Source organism: Lissotriton vulgaris, chromosome 2_1, assembly GCF_964263255.1.
Source record: "Lissotriton vulgaris chromosome 2_1, aLisVul1.2, whole genome shotgun sequence".
Classification (NCBI taxonomy): domain Eukaryota; kingdom Metazoa; phylum Chordata; class Amphibia; order Caudata; family Salamandridae; genus Lissotriton; species Lissotriton vulgaris.
The window spans coordinates 1,073,527,729-1,073,547,400 of record NC_141687.1 but is presented as its reverse complement, the minus strand read 5'-3'; the positions used below and the strand labels follow the sequence as shown (position 1 = coordinate 1,073,547,400).

General features: G+C 45.4%; 1 protein-coding gene across 2 annotated transcripts in view; it reads left to right on the top strand.

The window, feature by feature from the left end:
* MFRP (membrane frizzled-related protein) overlaps window positions 1-19,672 on the top strand; it is a 227,923-nt gene that overhangs the window by 85,528 nt on the left and 122,723 nt on the right. The window lies entirely within an intron of this gene.

Below are 19,672 nucleotides of genomic sequence, written 5' to 3'. Positions count from 1 at the left end.
TGTTCCCTAGGATCATCAATTCAGTCTTATTTACCTTTAATTTTAAACAGCTCCCTGTCATCCAGTTAACTACTTGTTTAAGACAGGGGGCCTGCTGACCTGCCCCCCGTTGGTCCTGGAGTCCGGTGACACCACCAATTGGGTGTCATCAGCATAGGAGATGATGGAGATGCCATATTCCTGCACAATGTCCGCCAGTGGCTGCATATAAACATTGAATAATGTTGGGCTTAGCTACGAGCCCTGAGGTACGCAGCCGGTCAATTGCTTTTATATCAGAAAGGAAATTGGACTCCATAACCTGGAAGGACCTCTCCTCCAGCAAGGATCTCAGTAATTCCAGTGCTTTACCCTGGATGCCCTTTTGACTTAATCTGTATGCCAGCAGCCCTTAGTGAACTGTATTGAATGCTGCACTCAGGTCTAACAGATGTATCGCAGCCGATCCCCCCTGATCAAGAATCATTTTTAATTCTTCTGTTACTACTAGTAGGGCAGACTCCATGTTGTACTGTGGGCGAAATCCCATCTGTGTAGGATGTAACCAGAGATTATCTTCCAAGAATTGAGACAAGGTTTTGTTGACATGCTTCTCCAAAATTTTGCTGATAAATGGGAGCAAGGAAATTGGACGAAAGCGTTTTGTGGACCTTGGGAAGAAAATGTATGGTAGGGATGATGGGCTTCTCATTCTTGAAGAAATCAGCATCTTCTTCACTTATTAATCCTTCTCCCATCCACCATTCAATTGATTTGATACATTTGCACATAAACTCCATAAATGAAGTAAAAGGCTTTTTTTAGGTAGTGCAGATTTAGATAGCACCTTAAAACTGTGTATATTATTGAATTTAGTGAAATCTTGGGATGTACAAGGCCCATACAGGGTGAGGTTGAGGGTATTACAGCTGAGGGTCAGCACAGGCGGAAAATACGCCCGCACGCAAGGGGTTAAGAATGCTCTCGCTTGCTGAAAGTGGAGCACAATTGATTTGGCAATCAATGCTGGCTCCCCCAGGAGGTGGGGAGCTGGCAGGGACTGCGGGGGCCTTGAGGCTCCCCCATGGTCCCCAAGAGAGTGGGTGCCCTGGGTGGGACCAGAGCACCCACAATTAAGGCCAGACCTCGGGAGATGGGGTACTCGAGGCCAAAATTGGCGCAGAAGGGAAGCCTCATGTATCCCTCTCCCATCATTTCTTTTTGTTTTTAAAATAAAATAGCCAGGGGCCGAAATCAGCCCTGGAGGGGGCCTCTTGGCCCCCTCCCTTTATTTTAAAATTTGAAATAAAAAAATGCTAGGCCCCAGGGGATGGGGTCCACGGGCCGACATTGGAGAGACCTGCTCCTCCATTGAAAAAAGGCCTGGCCCCTGGGGATGGGTACCCAGGGTCAACAACAGCCAGGGAAGGGGCCATGTGGCCCCCCTTCCCTAATAAATAAAAAATAAAATAAAAAAACAATCAACAAGTTACCGGTGGCCCGCCCCATTTTACCCCTACTCTGCAAACGTACCTCCTGGTACACAACTGGTTGGGGGTTGAAGTAGCCTTCACTGCAGAGGATCCTTGGGGGCCAACAAGCCCTCCTGTTGCCTCCAGAGAGTCTCAAACAGCAGGATTGCTGAAAGGACTTCAGAGGCCATTTCCTCTTTCTCCACCACTCTGCAAATGCGCCTCCTGGTGCACTGCTCATTGGAGGATGAACTTCCCTGGTCTCCAGAGGGTCCTTGGTGGCCAACAAGCCCTGCTGTTACCTCCAGTAAGTCCCACAGAGCGCGATTGCAGAGAGGACTTTGAAAGCCATGCCTCTTTTCTCCACCACTGTGCAAAGGAACCTCCTGACGCACTGCTGTTTTGGAGAGGAATTCCCGTTGCCTCTAAAGTGTCCTTGATGGCCAACAAGCCCTTCTGTGACCTGCAGTAAGTTCCACACATCTCAATTGCTGAGATGTCTTTGTAGTCACGTCCCCTTCCTCCACCACTCTGCAAACGGGCCTCCTGGTACACTGCTGGTTGGGGGATGAAGTCCTCTTGGACACTAAGGGTTCTTGGGGGCCCCAAGCTCTCCCGTTACCTCCAGTAAGTCCGACAGAGCATCATTCCTGGGAGCTGGTCAGAGCCCTTTATCCACCACTCTTCAAACGCAACTACTAGTTAAAAAACAATAGAATTCACTTAAAAAAACAAAGGTTACAGGGTTGTTATATTTAGGAAAAAGAATTGATTCCACAGGGAATGGATGTTTGTCTGTGAAGAGGTCTGTGAGGGGACTTGCTATTGCAGAGAAACAGGAGATGAACCTGCAAAAATATCTGATAAACCTTAAAAAAGAACGCATGCCCCCTTTGGTTGTGGGGGTTGGGATTTTTTTGATCGCTTCAATTGTATCCATCTGTGGTTGTATGAGTCCCGCTTGTATAGTAAATCCTAGGTATTGGATCTTGTTCGTGGCCAGCATTGATTTAATTAGGTTTATGGTTATGCCTGCTTTTGGTATTGCATCAAAAACTGAGGCCATGCGTAGCAAGTGTTCTTCTCAAGTAGAGTTGAAAATAACTATGTCATCCAAATAGGTTGCTGCATAGTTTCTATGGGGTTAAAGGATTTGGTCAATAAGCAGCTGGAATGTTGCTGGGGCCCCATGTAGGCCGAAGGGGAGGTCTTTGAAGTGGAATACACCTGAAGGGGTAGAGAATGAGGTCTAATCCTTTGTTTGGGGGGTCAGAGGGATATGCCAGTACCCCTATGTCAGGTCAAGGGAGGACATGAACTTGGCCTTCCCTAACTATTCGATTAGTTAATCAACACGGGGCATGGGGTATGTGTCGAATTTGGTGATGTTATTTACCTGTTGAAAGTTGATGCAAATACGTAGACTACCATCTGGCTTAGGTACGATTACAATCGGGGAACACCAATCGCTCTGGGATGGTTCTATTATATTGGATTGTAGCATGGCAATTACTTCTCCCTCTATGTCCTCCCTTCGGGCGGCTGGTATACGGTGAGGTTTTAGCTTCACTACCTGATTTCTCAAGAACACTATGTCATGGTGTACGAGAGGGGTTAGACTCGAACTGGTAGAAAAAAGGCCGGGATACCTATCTAACGAACTGAGAAGGTGTTGCTTCTGGGAGGGATTTACATACGCCCCTATGTTGACTATATTGTTCTCAGCCTCTTGGCAGGAAACCAGAGGAATGTCTACTGGGGTGGTGGTATTAACCTGCAATATAGGCATCCGTTCCTTCATGAGGGAATGGGGTTCCTCCCACTTCTTTAGGAGGTTGATCTGATATATCTGTCTCCCTCCTGATTGTAGAGGTAGAATTACACTATAGTTGACAGGGGTAACTTTCTTTTCTATGATGTACGGCCGCTGCCACTGGGTCAAGAGTTTATTACCTGTGGATGGAAGTAGTACCTTATCCCTTTTTTTAACTCCCTCTGACAGCTCCAGCGATTATAGCATTGTTTTTTAATTTCTTGTGCTTCTTCCATATGATCATGTACTAGGCCCCATAACTGAGACAAGGTGCTTTTAGGGTTTTCTACTTATTCGAACATGGGTTTTCTCTCTTTCTTTTTACCGGTGTGAGCAAGCCCGCGTGGTCAGGCGAAACGCGTTCCTGAAAAATAAAACAACTGTTGGTATTACAATCTCCTGAGTGATCGCTTTATTGAACTTTCCTATATATATATATATATCACCAAACAAAGCTTCCCCAGTTTGAAGACGCACTCAAAGAGCAGGTAACTTTAAAGGAAACTGGTATTTTTTTATTCAGATGCATTTATTTGCCTTACGCGTTTCAAAGCACTCAACTTCTTGATCACAGGCATGGTGATACTGCACAGAAATTGTGAAAAGGCACTCCCCTCTGTGAGTCCATTTAATTAGCCCTCTGTGGGCCGCACAGATGGAATCAACTAAGTGTTGCAAGCTGGGATCAGTAGTGCACTTTCAAAATTCCTTTACCTTTAGTAGGCTTCTGTGCTGTGTCAAAGTGTTCATTTAATTAAAGAGCCCTCCAGTGGACCTCCGAGATGAAAATGTTCAGTTTATTTTTCTATCTTTCTGCTGCTCCACTTAGGAAGATTCGTAGTAGTTCCATGTCCTCGTGGCCCCCTCACCTTGACCTTCAGGGGTGGTGCCTTCTTCCCGGGTGGACTACCGTCTATAAATCATCAAACAAAGCTTCCCCAGTTTGAAGACGCCCTCAAAGAGCAGATGAATTTAAAGGAAACTGGCATTTTAATTCAGATGCATTTATTTACCTTACGCGTTTCAAAGCACTCAGCTTCTTGATCACAGGCATGATTATACTGCACAGAAACAATGAAAAGGCACTCCCTTCAGCAAGTCCATTTAATTAGCCCTCAGTGGGCCTCGCAGTATACCTCACCTCCATAGGTTCAGCAGCTGGAGTTTTGTGGGGGCATTGTCTAGCTATGTGTCCCCACTCCATGCAGTGATAACATTGTGGGCCCTGAACACTGGGCACAGTCGAGGGCTTGGTGGGGGACAGGGATTTACCAGAGTTTTGTTCTCTGTACAGGTTATCCCCCTAGGGAGGCTAAACAAAGGGTGTGTAGGGTTGGCCTTAAACTCTAGAGATATGTGGAAGGTGCTTGCAAGCTCCACCGCTGTTGCAGACATAAGATTGGAATGTTGTTCAACCCAGTTACGGGCGCTGATTGGTAAAGCCTGGAGGAACTGCTCTAGATATAATGGGCCCAATTCACAAAAGTAATCTGAGACAAAATCCTAACTTTACAGCTTTCGGTATTCACAGAAGGCATTTTGGAGTACTAAAATTAGGATTTTGTTTTAGTCAATCTTAAGTTTTGGTCTTAAGTTAAACTTAGAGCAAAACTTAAGTTTCACTGAGACAAAATCCTAACTTTAGTACTCCTAAATGCCTTCTGTGAATACCAAAAGTCGTAAAGTTAGGATTTTGTCTCAGATTACTTTTGTGAATCAGGCCCACCTTCTCTGTTACTTCTTCTATACTAGAAGTGTGGGTTAACATTCAGCTATTTCCTTGGTCTCCGATCCAATTGTAAAGGGCCCTTGGATTATCCCCCTTGACCCACCTTTCCTCCCTGAACTTGGCCCGGTAATATTCCAGGTCACACCCTAATCTTTCTAACATTGCTTTTTTAACATCATCATAGGCTGTAGTGCCTGCTGGGTTGGCTGCCTGGTAGGTGGCTTGCAGTTCCCCTCCGACAATAAAGGATACTGGCCACATCTCTCTGGAGGCCAGGCGGCTGTGGTGGCTACCCGCTCAAAGTTTATAAAAAGTGTTCTGGGCTGTCCCCTTCTTGATACTTTTATAAAACTGTCCCTGGGACATTGGGTCTGACTCTCGTGCTAACAATTGCATCAGTTAGTCTCAGGTTCACAGTATCTTGCACCTGTTGGTTATTAGTGATGAGTTAAGCTTGACCTTTTAGGGCTTCTTGTAATGCCTCTTGGTCTCTTTGGACCATCTGTGCTTGTTGCTCCACCACTAATTGTAAATGTTTCTGCCCCTCCTCTAACTGGGATAGTATCATAGTATCCCTTCGACAGGCACGGGTTGTGTCATGATTCAACACAAAAAAAGTAGGGGGAAATATCCCACTTCTGACACCATTGTAGTAGTGTATGGAATCGCTACACACGCTATCTTGGTCTTGTGGTGAGAATATATTTATTGGATACAGAGAAAACAATGAAATAAGGATGGGAGTATGGTCAGATTAGTCTCTGAGGGCTTCAGATGACGGTGGCAGGTCTCCTTTTCTACAGGAAGCGTCACGTCTCTCTGGGCATCCAAAAAAAGATAGAACAGGGAAAAAACCAAAACAAGGGATTAGAAAGGATCACGCTTTTATGGAATGCTCACCTAAGTGTCACCTTCACCAGGCAGGGGTGTTTATGCGTAGCAGGAGGTTTGTGGTTGGAAGCTTATGGTGATAAGGCTACCCTAACACTCACATACACCTCCCACATGCATCTCTCTCTCTACCCATGTGCCCATTATTTCGTGGCCTTCCACCAGCCCCATCAAAAGCACAGTGTATTCTTTGGTACTTGCCTCTGACCACGATTTGTTTCCTGGGTCGTGGTGTTGGAAGCTGAGGCGTCTGTCTCGTCCCTCGAGTCACTAGGACCAGAGACATCTTAAGCATTTTGGGGGCCCTGGGCCAAACATATTTTGGGGGGCCCTGTTCAGAACAGCTTTGAATTTATGTTCCAATTTGAGCCACTGTTTCCCACACAGTTTCCGCTTCCTCAGCTGCGTTAGTGATCCAGTTTGCATCATAGGCATTAGACTACATATCCTCAATGTAAATGGACGCATGCAACTGACATCGGTGGGATTTAGTTTTTCCTGTCCTGCTACTAGGTTTTTTATACTGTTAAAATTGTATATGTGTGGCTGAATAACTCTATGCTTTTTAACAATTTCTCCTACTTCCTCAACCATGAACTTTGCTTGATTCTGCTTGCCTACACCTCCTTAGCTGCTCCGATTTGCATCTCGCTTTTCCTCCAGTCCTGGTCCACCACGGCTGATATGCTGATTGTGCGGAGGGCTGGGGCTACTATCAGGGTCCTCATTTCCGCCTACGCTGTTTCCGTATCCTCAACTGCTTTAGCGATCCAGTTAGCATCATAGGCATTAGCCTATATATTCCTAATGCAAACGGAGGTGCTCAAGTGACAGCGGTAGGATTTCGTGTTTCCTGCCCTGCTAATAGGTTTTTAATACCTTTTAAATTGTATTTGTGTTGCTGAATTACTCTGTGCTTTTTAACAATTTCTCCTACCAGCTTTGACTTTATGATCCAATTTGATCCCCTGTTTCCCACGCAGTTTCCGCCTCCTCAGCTGCGTTAGCGATCCAGTTAGCATCATAGGCTTTAGCCTATATATCCCCGATGTAAATGGACGTGTGCAGCTGACATTGGTGGGATTTAGTGTTTCCTGCCCTGCTACTAGGTTTTTAATACATTTAAAATTGTATATGTGTGGTTGAATTACTCTGTGCTTTTTAACAATTTCTCCTACTTACGCAAACTTGCACTTTACATGATTCTGCTTGCTTAAATCTCCTTAGTTGCTTTGATTTGCATCTCGCTTTTCGACCAGTCCTAGTCTGCCGCAGCTTCTACGCCGATTGTGTGAAGGGCGAGGACTACTATCGGGCTCCTCACTTCTGCCCACGCAGTTTTCACTTCCTCAGCTGTGTTAGCGATCCAGTTTGCATCATAGTCATTAGCCTATATATTCCCATACAAATGGACGCATGCAGCGGGCACGCCAAAGGCAAGCCCGCCTGCGCCCGGCGCTATGCATGCTGCCCAGTTCCCCTCCGGTGAGTTTCTTCCGCTATATTACAGTAGGTAAAAACTGCTTAACCTTAGGCGGCTAGCATTATGTCGGTGTACAGCGGCTGATCCGAGCTTGGAGGTAGACTTTCGATGCAATAAGTGCAACTGGTCTCTCCTCCAGCCCAGGAATCTCGTACCCAAGATCTTCCCTTGCAACAATAAGTGTAAAAACAATAAGAAAACATAGGAATTAAAGGCCACCCTTTTAAATTGTCGCTCTATGCAAAAGCATGAACCACACATTGATAGACTACTTTTAGACCAACAGCCTGATTTTTAATTTCTCACTGAGACCTGGCTGTCTGAAGCCTCCAACCCTACTATCACCGCGGCCATCCCTACAGGTTATAGAATCCTTAGGAGGGACCGACCGCGTGGGAAGGAGGGGGTTGTCGCCATAATTTACAATAAAAAACTAGACTACTCTCCCATCCCCATGGAAAACATCGAGGGCACAGAGTCCTTAAGCTTCAGCTGACCTAATACCCCATCATAGCATACATGGTTTTCTGATTTACAGACCTCCCAGTGCAATTGAATATTGTATTACTATGCTTAATAAAGCCAACACCTCATTGGCTGTAATATACAGCAACTGCCTTATTCTGAGAGAATTCAATATACATATGGAAAATGGAAAAGACCCTCAAACAATTTCCTTGTTGGAGACTCTGCAGGCATGCAACATGTTTCCATCAATTTCTTCGGCCACTGATGAAAAGGGCCATACCCTAGACCAAATCTTTCACAACTTTGACATATCAGTAAGCCTACCTCTTCCCATTATCTGGTCTGACCACCTCCTATTAAAATTCAACATTCCCAACTCTGCCACCGCCCCTCGGCCTAACGTAGGGCAGAGGGGCCCTATTTACAGGACTTTCCATAAAATATCCATCCCGATGTTAGCAGATCCCCTCAGTTGTTCCTCACAGGAGCTGTGTGGCTGCCCCAACTCAGACGCTCTCTCAATAGATTCATGGCTCCGAACCAACATTGATGCAGCGGTAACAGTTGTTTCCCGCTCCTCAAAGAGTTTGGCCCCACCAGCACCATGGTTTAACGATTTTCTCAGATCTAGCAAAAGATATTGTAGAAAAATTTAATGGAAATGGCGTAAATCCTATCTAACTGAGGACAGGAAGGTGTATAAAGACAACTTAAAAGCTTGTTACATTCTTGTGAAGGCAGCCAAGAAAAACTCATTTCAAACCAAGATAGAAAATGCCTAAAATAAGAGTAAGGAAATCTTTAGTATAGTTAAATCCTTTACCGCCCCGAAAGCTGCCACAAAGGAAGGACCATACACAATAGAATGGTCTAATCAAATAGCTCAATTCTTCCGCAAAAAGAACTCTGTGATCCAGCAAGCTTTAACTAACATCTCAGAGGAAGAACTGACCTTCCACCTTGGTACTAATAGCATATGTCACCGTTTGGATCTTCCATCTTTAGTAGCTTTCCCTGAGTTTCAGCTTGAACAGTCACTGAACCTCTCCAAAGCATTAAGTCTGGCTATCCTACCGACCCATGTCCAGCAAATATCCTGAGCCTATTAGCTCCCACCATAAACCCCACAGTAAACCAGCTCTTTAATGCTTCCCTCTTCTCAGGCAACATGCCGAAATTATGAAAGAATGCTAAGATTCTTCCATTGATTAAAAAGGCTAACGCCAAACCAATGGACCCTGCCAACTACAGGGCAATCTCCCTTCTACCGGCACTTTCCAAAGTATTGGAGAAGCATGTAAACAAGGCCCTCCAAAAACACATTGAAGATGGAAAGCACCTTCATGAGTCCCAATCCAGTTTTAGGGCTAACTACAGTACGGAGTCCGCTCTGCTGGAAGTGACTAAGGGCCCGATTCACAGAATGAACTTAAGACTCAATCCTAAACTTACTACTATTTTTGAATTAACAGAATGAACTTACTACTTTTGGTATTCACAGAAGTTAGGATTTTGTCTTAAGACAAACTTAAGACAGACTTAAGACAAACTTAAGACAGACTTAAGACAGACTTAAGACAAAATCCTAACTTCTGTGAATACCAAAAGTAGTAAGTTCATTCTGTGAATGCCAAAATTAGTAAGTGCATTCTGTGAATGCCAAAATAGTAGTAAGTTTAGGATTGAGTCTTAAGTTCATTCTGTGAATCGGGCCCAATATTTCTCAAGGGTAAACTGGAGCAGAGAGGCAAGTTTGTTCTGATACTGCTCGATCTGTCGGCGGCTTTCGATACGGTCTCACATGAGAGGTTCATGGAGAGACTTGCTAACATGGATCTGGGAGGGACCTCCTTAACATGGATGTCATCCTTCTTGGCAAATAGATATCAGGGCATCTGGCTCCCACCTTTCTCATCCCCGGTTCCGGCCATAAATGTAGGTGTCCCTGAGGGCTTCATTCTCAGTCCTACCCTTTGCAATATATATCTATCCCCCTTGCATTTCTGGAAGAGGGCGACAAAATTGTTTCCTATGCTGATGACACTCAGCTGATTTTTATGCGAGAAAAAGAAACCAACTTTGACAGGGCAATGATTAGGTCTTGCCTCATAAAGGTTTTTAACTGGCTTAGGATCAATCAGCTGAAGTGCAATCCTGACAAAACTGAAGTTGTTTTCTTTGGTAATCCAGAAACGCCTGACTGGAGCTCTTGTTAGCCAAAAGATCTGCCGCCCGCGGAAAAGAGAAAGACAAAAACTTAGGAATTGTCAGAGACAAGACACTCTCCATGTGCTTTCAAATCCAAATTCTAACTGGCGCTTGCTTTGGCATACTCTGGATGCTAAAAAGATTCCTGCCACTGTTGCCGCTTGAAAGCAGAAAGATCATGGTGCAGGCTCTTGTTACATCAAAGCTTGACTATGTCAACAGCTTGTACCTCGGTCTTCCCAAATCCCTTATCCAGCACCTACAAGTGAAGCAAAGCACGGCGGCCAGAGCCATCTTGAGACCTAAACCCGGATCTAGTATGACCCCTATTCGTAAGTATCTACACTGGCTCCGCATAAAAGAACGGATCAACTCCAAAGCAATGACCATCATCTTTAAAGCTTTCTCCGGCTTAGAAGCCGGCTACCTTAATAAGCGCTTTAATCACTACGCAACATCTAAACTCCTAAGATCTTCCAATGCCGAACCTGGTCATCGTGCCTAAAATATGCTGTGCCCACACAGGAGGCAGATCCCTCAGCTTTCTCAGTGCAAAATTTTGGAATATCCTCCCTGAGTCTCTGAGACTAACCACAGACCTACTCTCTTTCAGGAAGAACCTAAAAACCGAAGGGCATATTAGAAAGATAAGCGATAAAATTATCGCTGTTTTAGCGGCAGAAAACTGCAGCTAAAACAGCGATAATGGGCTTGATAATATGCTCTATGGAATTCCAATTGAAGCCCATGTTAGATGTCCTACACATTTAAAATGGTCTTCAATTGGAATTCCATAGAGCATATTATCAAGCCCATTATCGCCATTTTAGCGGCAGTTTTCTGCCTCTAAAACTGAGATAATTTTATCGCCTGTCTTGATGATATGCCCCCTGGCTTATTATTAACTGATGGGTCTTTAACACACGTTTTCCTCCTGCTGTGACATGCCAGGACACTCTAGTCTGAGTAGCTGCACGCTTTATCAAATACACTTATTTCATTTCATTAGGTCCCTGACAGTGCAAAGGAACACTCGTTCAAATTCTAAGGGCCTTATTTGTGAGGCCTTGCTTCACTTTTATGCCGCTGGTGCGTCACTTTTTGTGATGCACCGGCAGCGTAAAAAATTTGCCAAGTTGGGCCCTATTTGCAAAGTGACGCATCTAGGCAGATGCGTCACTTTGTAAACCCCTGCCCCACATTATACCTGCACCAGGTATAATGTATGCAGGGTGGGTGTTGTTAGCAAAATGCCTCGTAGAAGTGTGCTTTCAAATCTATCGGAACTCATTGAGCCACTTCTAGGACGCCATTGCGTCAATATCTTACACCTGCTTCACAGCAGGTGTAAGACGGGAAACATCCTTTACATCGCGGTGATTACAACGCGATGCATTTAGAACGCTGCCATTACAACGCAAGCATTACATCGACTTGCACTGGAGGGCGCTATAACCTAAGGAATAGTAAGATTTACCATTCCAACACCTTCCCTACTGTACGTAGACTGGTGTTGGAATAGTAAATCTTACTACTCCTAAGTCCAGCGCCCTCCAGCGCAAGTCATTGTAACGACTTGAGTTGTAAAAATGGCGATGTTTCTTACCGCGATCATTTTGATCGCGTTGTAACATCACATATTCGTGTAAGACTGATGCAGGCAAGCCCCATGTGAAAGGACACATTGCTGGAGTTGCGTCTATTTTCAGACCCACACCAGCAATGCATCACTTTTGCTCCTAAAGATACGTCAGAAATACTGACGTATCTGTAACTACTTGCGACATGATGCATCATACAGTAAATATGACAGATCCATCATGTCGCAAGGAGGGTGCACTAAGAAGTGACTTATCCCTGTTTTCACACAGCCATGCATCACTTCTCATAAATAAGGCCATAAATGTGTTTACATCTAATCTTCAGGGTTAGTTATGTGTGTTTTCAATATTGTAACACAGCAGCAGCTCACCAATATTACTGCAAATAAGCTTTGTGACGCCCTCCCATGTCTTATATGTTAGGCCTTATTTTGATCTAAAACACTTTTTTAATGTATATTGCATGAAACATAAACACAACATTTCTCTGCAAAATGGCTGTAGTAAACTCTCACACATCAGGTACATAAAAAATTAATCAAAGGAAAACAGTATTTAAAACAATCTGCTTAAGCAATATTCAAGGTCATTAGGGCAAAACTCTGGAGAACTGAGCTGACTCTGTCAGGGGGCCCCCTGAAAGTCTGGGGCCCTGGGCCAGAGCCCACTTTGCCCATACATTAAAATGGCTCTGACTGGGACCGTAGTTTGCACAGCAGAACAGCTACTCTTTGGAAACATCTGCTCCGGCCTCTCCGGTGCAATCAGACTAGATCTGGGTTTAGGTCTCAGGATGGCTCTGGCCGCCGCGCTTTGTACCACTTGTAGGTGCTGGATAAGGGATTTGGGAAGACCGAGGTACAAGCTGTTGACATAGTCAAGCTTTGATGTAACCAGAGCCTGCACCACGAGCTTTCTGTTCTCAAGCGGCAACAGTGGCAGGAATCTTTTTAGCACCCAGAGTATGCCAAAGCAAGCGCCAGTTAGAATTTGGATTTGAAAGCGCATGGAGAGTGTCTTGTCTCTGACAATTCCTATGTTTTTGTCTTTCTCCTTTTCCGGGGGCGGCAGATCTTTTGGCCAACAAGAGCTCCAGTCAAGCGTTTCTGGATTACCAAAGAAAACAACTTCAGTTTTGTCAGGATTGCACTTAAGCTGATTGATCTTAAGTCAGTTAAAAACCTTTATGAGGCAAGACCTAATCATTGCCCTGTCAAAGTTGGTTTATTTTTCACATATAAAAATCAGCTGAGTGTCATCAGCATAAGAAACAATTTTGGCGCAAGGGGGATAAATATATATTACAAAGGGTAGGACTGAGAATGAAGCCCTGAGGGACACCTACATTTATGGCCGGAACCGGGGAGAAAGGTGGGAGCCAGATGCCCTGAGATCTATTTGCCAAGAAGGATGACATCCATGTTAAGGAGGTCCCTCCCAGGCCGGTGTTAGCAAGTCTCTCCAGGAGCCTCTCATGTGACACTGTATCAAAGGCCCCGACAGATCGAGCAGTATCGGAACAGACTTGCCTCTCTGGTCTTTACCCTTGGGAAATTCAGTCACTTCCAGCAGAGCGGACTCCGTACTGTAGTTAGCCCTAAAACTGGATTGGGACTCATGAAGGAGCTTTCCATCTTCAATGTGTTTTTGGAGGGCCTTGTTTACATGCTTCTCTAATACTTTGGAAAGTGCCAGAAGAAGCGAGATTGCCCTGTATTTGGCAGGGTCCGTTGGTTTGGCGTTAGCCTTTTTTATCAGTGGAAGAATATTAGCATTCTTTCATAATTTCGGCATGTTTCCTGAGAAGAGGGAAGCATTAAAGAGCTGGTTTACTGTGGGGTTTACGGTGGGAGCTAATATGTTCAAGATATTTGCTGGACATGGGTCGGTAGGATAGCCAGACTTAATGCTTTGGAGAAGGTTCAGTAACTCTTCAAGCTGAAACTCAGGGAAAGCTAGTAAAGATGGAAGATCCAAGCGGTGACATATGCTATTAGAACCAAGGTAGATGGTCAGTTCTTCCTCTGAGATGTTAGTGAAAGCTTGTTGGATCACAGAGATCTTTTTGTGGAAGAATTGAGCTATTTGCTTAGACCATTCTATTGTGCATGGTCCTTCCTTTGTTCCAGCTTTCGGGGTGGTAAAGGATTTAACTATACTATAGATTTCCTTACTCTTATTTTGGGCATTTTCTATCTTGGTTTGAAAGACGTTTTTCTTGGCTGCCTTCACAAGAATACAACGAGCTTTTAAGTTGTCTTTATACACCTTCCCGTCCTCAAGTAGATAGGATTTACCCCATTTCTATTCCCTTTTTTCTACAATTTCTTTTGCTAGATCTGAGGGAATTGTTAAACTATGGTGCTGGTGGGGCAAAACTCTTTGAGGAGCGGGAAACAACTGTTACCACTGCATCAATGTTGGTTCGGAGCCATGAATCTATTGAGAGAGCGTCTGAGTTGGGGCAGCCACACAGCTCCGGTGAGGAACAACCGAGGGCATCTGCTAACATCGGAATGGATATTTTATGGAACGGCCTATAAATAGGGCCCCTCTGCCCTACGTTAGCCCGAGGGGCGGTGGCAGAGTTGGTAATGTTGAATTTTAACAGGAGGTGGTCAGACCAGATAATGGGAAGAGGGAGGCTTACTGATATGTCAAAGTTGTGAAAGATTTGTTCTAGGGTATGGCCCTTTTCATCGGTGGCCGAAGAAATTGATGGAAACATGTTGCATGCCTGCAGCGTCTCCAACAAGGAAATTGTGTGAGGGTCTTTTCCATTGTCCATATGTATATTAAAATCTCCCAGAATAAGGCAGTTGTTGTATTTTAAGGCCAGTGAGGAGTTGGCTTTATTAAGCATAGTAATACAATTTCCAATTGTACTGGGAGGTCTGTAAATCAGAAAACCATCTATGCTATGATGGGGTATTAGGTCAGCTGAAGCCTAAGGACTCTGCACCCTCGATGTTTTCCATCGGGATGGGAGAGTAGTCTAGTTTTTTATTGTAAATTATGGCGACACAGCCGTCCTTCCCACGCGGTCGGTCCCTCCTAAGGATTCTATAACCTGAAGGGATGGCCGAGGTGATAGTAGGGTTGGAGGCTTCAGACAGCCAGGTTTCAGTGAGAAAAAAAAAATCAGGCTGTTCGTCTGAAAGTAGTCTATAAATGTGTGGTTCATGCTTTTGCATAGAGCGACAATTTAAAAGGGTGGCCTTTAAGTCCTATGTTTTCTTATTGTTTTTACACTTATTGTTGCGAGGGAGGAACTTGGGTTGGAGATTCATGGGCTGGAGGAGAGACCAGTTGCACTTATTGCATCGAAAGTCTACCTCCAAGCTCGGATCAGCCACTGTACACCAACATAATGGTAGCCGCCTAAGGCTAAGAAGTTTTTACTTATTGTAATATAGTAGAAGAAACTCACCGGAGGGGAACTGGGCAGCATGGCTGGTGCCGGACACCTCCGGGCGCAGTCGGGCTTGCCTTTGGCGTGCCCGCTGCACGCGTCCATTTGTATTTGGAATATAAAGGCTAATGACTATGATGCAAACTGGATCGCTAACACAGCTGAGGAAGTGGAAACTGCGTGGGCAGAAGTGAGGAGCAAGATAGTAGCCCCAGCCCTCCGCACAATCGGCATGTAAGCCGCGGCAGACCAGGACTGGTGGAAACGCGAGATGCAAATCAAAGAAACTAAGGAGGTGTAGGCAAGCAGAATCAAGTAAAGTGCAAGTTTGCGTAAGTAGGAGAAATTGTTAAAAAGTACAGAGTAATTCAGCCACATATATACAATTTTAAAAGTATTAAAAACCTAGTAGCAGGGCAGAAAACACTAAATCCCACCGATGTCAGCTGCACGCGTCCATTTACATCGGGGATATATGCGCTAATGCCTAATATGCAAACTGGATCGCTAATGCAGCTGAGAAGGCGGAAACTGCGTGGGAAACGGGATAAAATTGGATCATAAATTCAAAGCTGGTAGGAGAAATTGTTAAAAAGCACAGATTAATTCAGCCACACACATACAATTTAAAAGATATTAAAAACCTATTAGCAGGGCAGGAAACACTAAATCCTATCGCTGTCAGCTGCGCACCTCCGTTTGCAATGGGAATATATAGGCTAATCGAAACAAAAGGGGATGATGGACGGAGCGTTTGAGCAAATCAAACACTCACCCCCAGTCAACTGATCTGGGTTTAATACATCACCATTCTTTAGCCCACTCAGCCACCCCAGTTCAGACATGGCCATATGCAAATCAGTCTGACCCTGTGCCTCATGGGAACAGTCCAGCCCGAACTGCCAAGCCATGTCTTCCCTGGACCGGACACAAGCATCCTGGGACCGGTTTCGGATTCATAATCCTCATCAGCCAGGCTATCTTGAATCCAGTGGCCAAGTGAGCAAGGGACTCACGTCTGAGCATACCCTGTCAACTTAGGGCGAACAAAGCGAAACAAAAGGGGATGATGGAGGGAGCATTTGAACAAATCAAACACTCACCCAGAGTCAACTGATCTGGGTTTAATCCATCACCATTCTTTAGCCCACTCAGCCACCCCAGTTCAGACATGGCCATATGCAAATCAGTCTGACCCTGTGCCTCATGGGAACAGTCCAGCCCGAACTGCCAAGCCATGTCTTCCCTGGACCGGACACAAGCATCCTGGGACCGGTTTCGGATTCATAATCCTCATCAGCCAGGCTATCTTGAATATATAGGCTAATGCCTATGATGCAAACTGGAACGCTAATGCAGTTGAGGAAGCGGAAACAGCGTGGGCGGAAATGAGGAGGCTGATAGTAGCCTCAGCCCTCCACACAATCGGCATTTCGGCCGTGGTGGGCCAGGACTGGAGGAAAAGCGAGATGCAAATCGGAGCAGCAAAGGAGGTGTAGGCAAGCAGAATCAAGTAAAGTTCAAGTTAGCGTAAGTAGGAGAAATTGTTAAAAAGCATAGAGTTATTCAGCCACACATATACAATTTTAAAAGTATTAAAACCCTAGTGGCAGGGCAGGAAACACTAAATCCCACTGATGTCAGCTGCATACGTCCATTTACATTGAGGATATGTAGTCTAATGCCTATGATGCAAACTGGATCACTAACGCAGCTGAGGAAGTGGAAACTGCGTGGGAAACAGTGGCTCAAATTGGATCATAAATTCAAAGCTGTTCTGAACAGGGGCCCCCAAAATATGTTTGGCCCAGGGCCCCCAAAATCCTTAAGATGTCACTGCAATCAGATGCTTCTGCAGCTGGGTCCAAGGTCCTGGGGTGTGCACGGATCGGGAATTTGCCTGCCTCCTCGCCTGCAGAGATCCCAGCCACTTCCCGGTCTCAAAACGTTTGTGTCTCTGCTTTTCTGTGCGTCAGTCTCCAAGCTGTTTTCACTCCGTTCCTGATTCCGCCCGTCCCCTCCTCCTCGCTCTTCTTTTGACCTTCCAAGTGGCATGGCCACTCATCCACTCCTTTTCCATGGAAGGCTGGAGCACTCTCCATTGCCAGGGCGTGTTCGAGGATGTCGGCCATGTTGGGGTATCTGCGTTTCCTCACAGTCCAGTCCTATAAATGGTATGATACAAAGTTGGTCATGGATGGGGAAATCACCTGCAAAAAAACATAAAAAATGTAAGAATTATTATATGGGTGTGAAAGGATGGTTTTACCTGGTGTGGGTTCCTGCTCCATCCCAGCCCTTGATTCTTGCCCACCATTTGTGGTGCAATTTTGACTGTCACATGTTCCTCACTTACCCGGAGCCCTTCATAGGTTTCTGTGCCACCACCTGCTGCATGTCCTAACTTCCTGTCTTTTGCTAATGTGTCTGATTAAACTATCATTTAAAAAAAAAATGTTTTGAAGTCCTATTGGAAGGTGCCAATACATTTGTTTTTTACATGGATGTCATCCCACAGTGCAAACCTGGGAACTCCCAGGTGCAAATTTAGAACTCAAAAAGAGTTTATTTTGGTGTTTGTCGACCACAACATTGAGGATTTCGCCTTCTCCTCTATGAAGCACAATTTTTTCCTTTTTTGCACCATTTTGGATTCTGGCTCACAGACTGTTGCTGGTTCACAGACCGTGCCATGTTACGTCCTTAACAGTACCCTGGTTGTGGGCCCAGAGTGCAGACACATTTCCATTGAGTTTGGTGGGTTTCTTGAGTAGTTTTTAATTTTGAACAATGATACAAGCAATGTTATATTGTGTGTGCATTGCAGTGCTGTGGCTTGTTATGATGCTTGCTTGCATGCATGCACAGATGTTGATGCCATGCAATGCTTTGTATAGATGGAATTTATGGCGCTGTATGATGTAACATAGACATTTTTAGTGCTGCATTGTCCAGCATAAATGTTCGTAAATCGTGGCCTCTACTGTACTGTACTGTATTGACCTCTACTGTACTGTGCTGTAGTCTGCACTAGCTTAATAAAAAGCCAGGTGCTGGCCAGTAAACTTTCATGCACACAACAGTATTTCCATCAGTAGGCAGTAACCCCACCAGTATGCTGAACCTTCCCATACACACACAGGTAAACCACAACTGTGGCACTGCCTTGGCAAGGCCATCATAGGTCTTAAAGCAAACAATGAATTCTTCCCCCCACCGCTAGTAGTAAATGATAGCCATCAACTGGGTAGCAGTTGGCATTCATACCCCCTGGTCCTGGTTTCACTGCACTTTCTTAACTGATTTAAACTAGTGCCCTAACTTCTGATCTGTAAGCTCACACACAGATGCATTTTTTGTCAGGCTGCAAACTCGACCCCACACACACATGTATAACCTCAACTCTGGGCAGTATCACAATATACAAAGATGTTACCCTGTGCCTCACAGGCACCTTCAACTCAACAATTTCAACCCCAGCTTAGGTGGTTTAATTTCAGCAATTAACAGTAGCCTCCTGCCTATAGCTGCAAATACAGCAGTGGGTAATAACCAACAATGTATAGGTGTACCTCTGTGCTGGGCAGAAAACAAACACATCACAGTATTTCCAGGACTGGGCAGTAAACCCCAACTCATAGGTATAATCTCAGCTTTGGGGCCTTATTATGAGTTTGGCGGTCCTGTAGCGGGACCACCCCACTTCCGTACTGCCAAACCAGATTGGAGGAGTTTTCTTCTGTCTGGGAGGATGTTCTTTGGCATTCCCATGGTGGTGACTATAAAATAGGAACATCAAAATCCGTACCTGCATGGACTGCTGTAGTCCATGCCCTACAGGTACTGGGGTGCATGCACACAGGGGGGGCACAACATGTGCCGCACTGCATGCACCCCATGGTTCAGAGACTCTGTTTCCTCATCGCCATACTTTTCATGGGAGTCACACTACCATGAAAAGTGTGGCTGTGCGGAAACTCGTAATATGCCCACCTAGCTTATTGAGGCCTCAAGACGACTTGCCACCGCAGATCCCTGGTGGTTGCGGTGGTCCCAGGGAGGCCTGACCGCCCTGGTCATAATAGGGCAGTCGGAAGACCGCCACTACCACGCCCCGCAAGTCTGTCGGTCCGTGGACGACCAGACTCATGAGATGGCCCTTATGTTGTGTTATGTTAGGATGTCGTTTATAGCGCAACAGCTGCTCCAGCAATAGGGCGTCCTGGCGCTGAAAGAAAGACAAATCACAGAGTAACACCAGCTAGATAGTGGGGAAGAGAAGAGTCTTGATGGCCCTCCTAAATTCCAGGCAGTTATCTAAACCCCGAATCTGCACAGGAAGTGTATTCCATAGGTTGGCAGCTCTATAACGAACAGAGCGGCCACCAGCCCGAACTCTACGAATCCGGGGTACCACCACCAAATGCTGACCCTCTGACCGGAGGGAGCGCAATGGAACATATGATGAAAGAAGATTAGCCAAAATAGGCGAGGTGGCAGATTTCAAAGCCTTAAAAGAGGTGCACAGGGCCTTAAATTCAATGCGCCTGGCCACCGAAAGCCAATGGAGGCAACTGATGGCGCTGGACACAGAGCAGGACTTGCGCAGGCCTGAA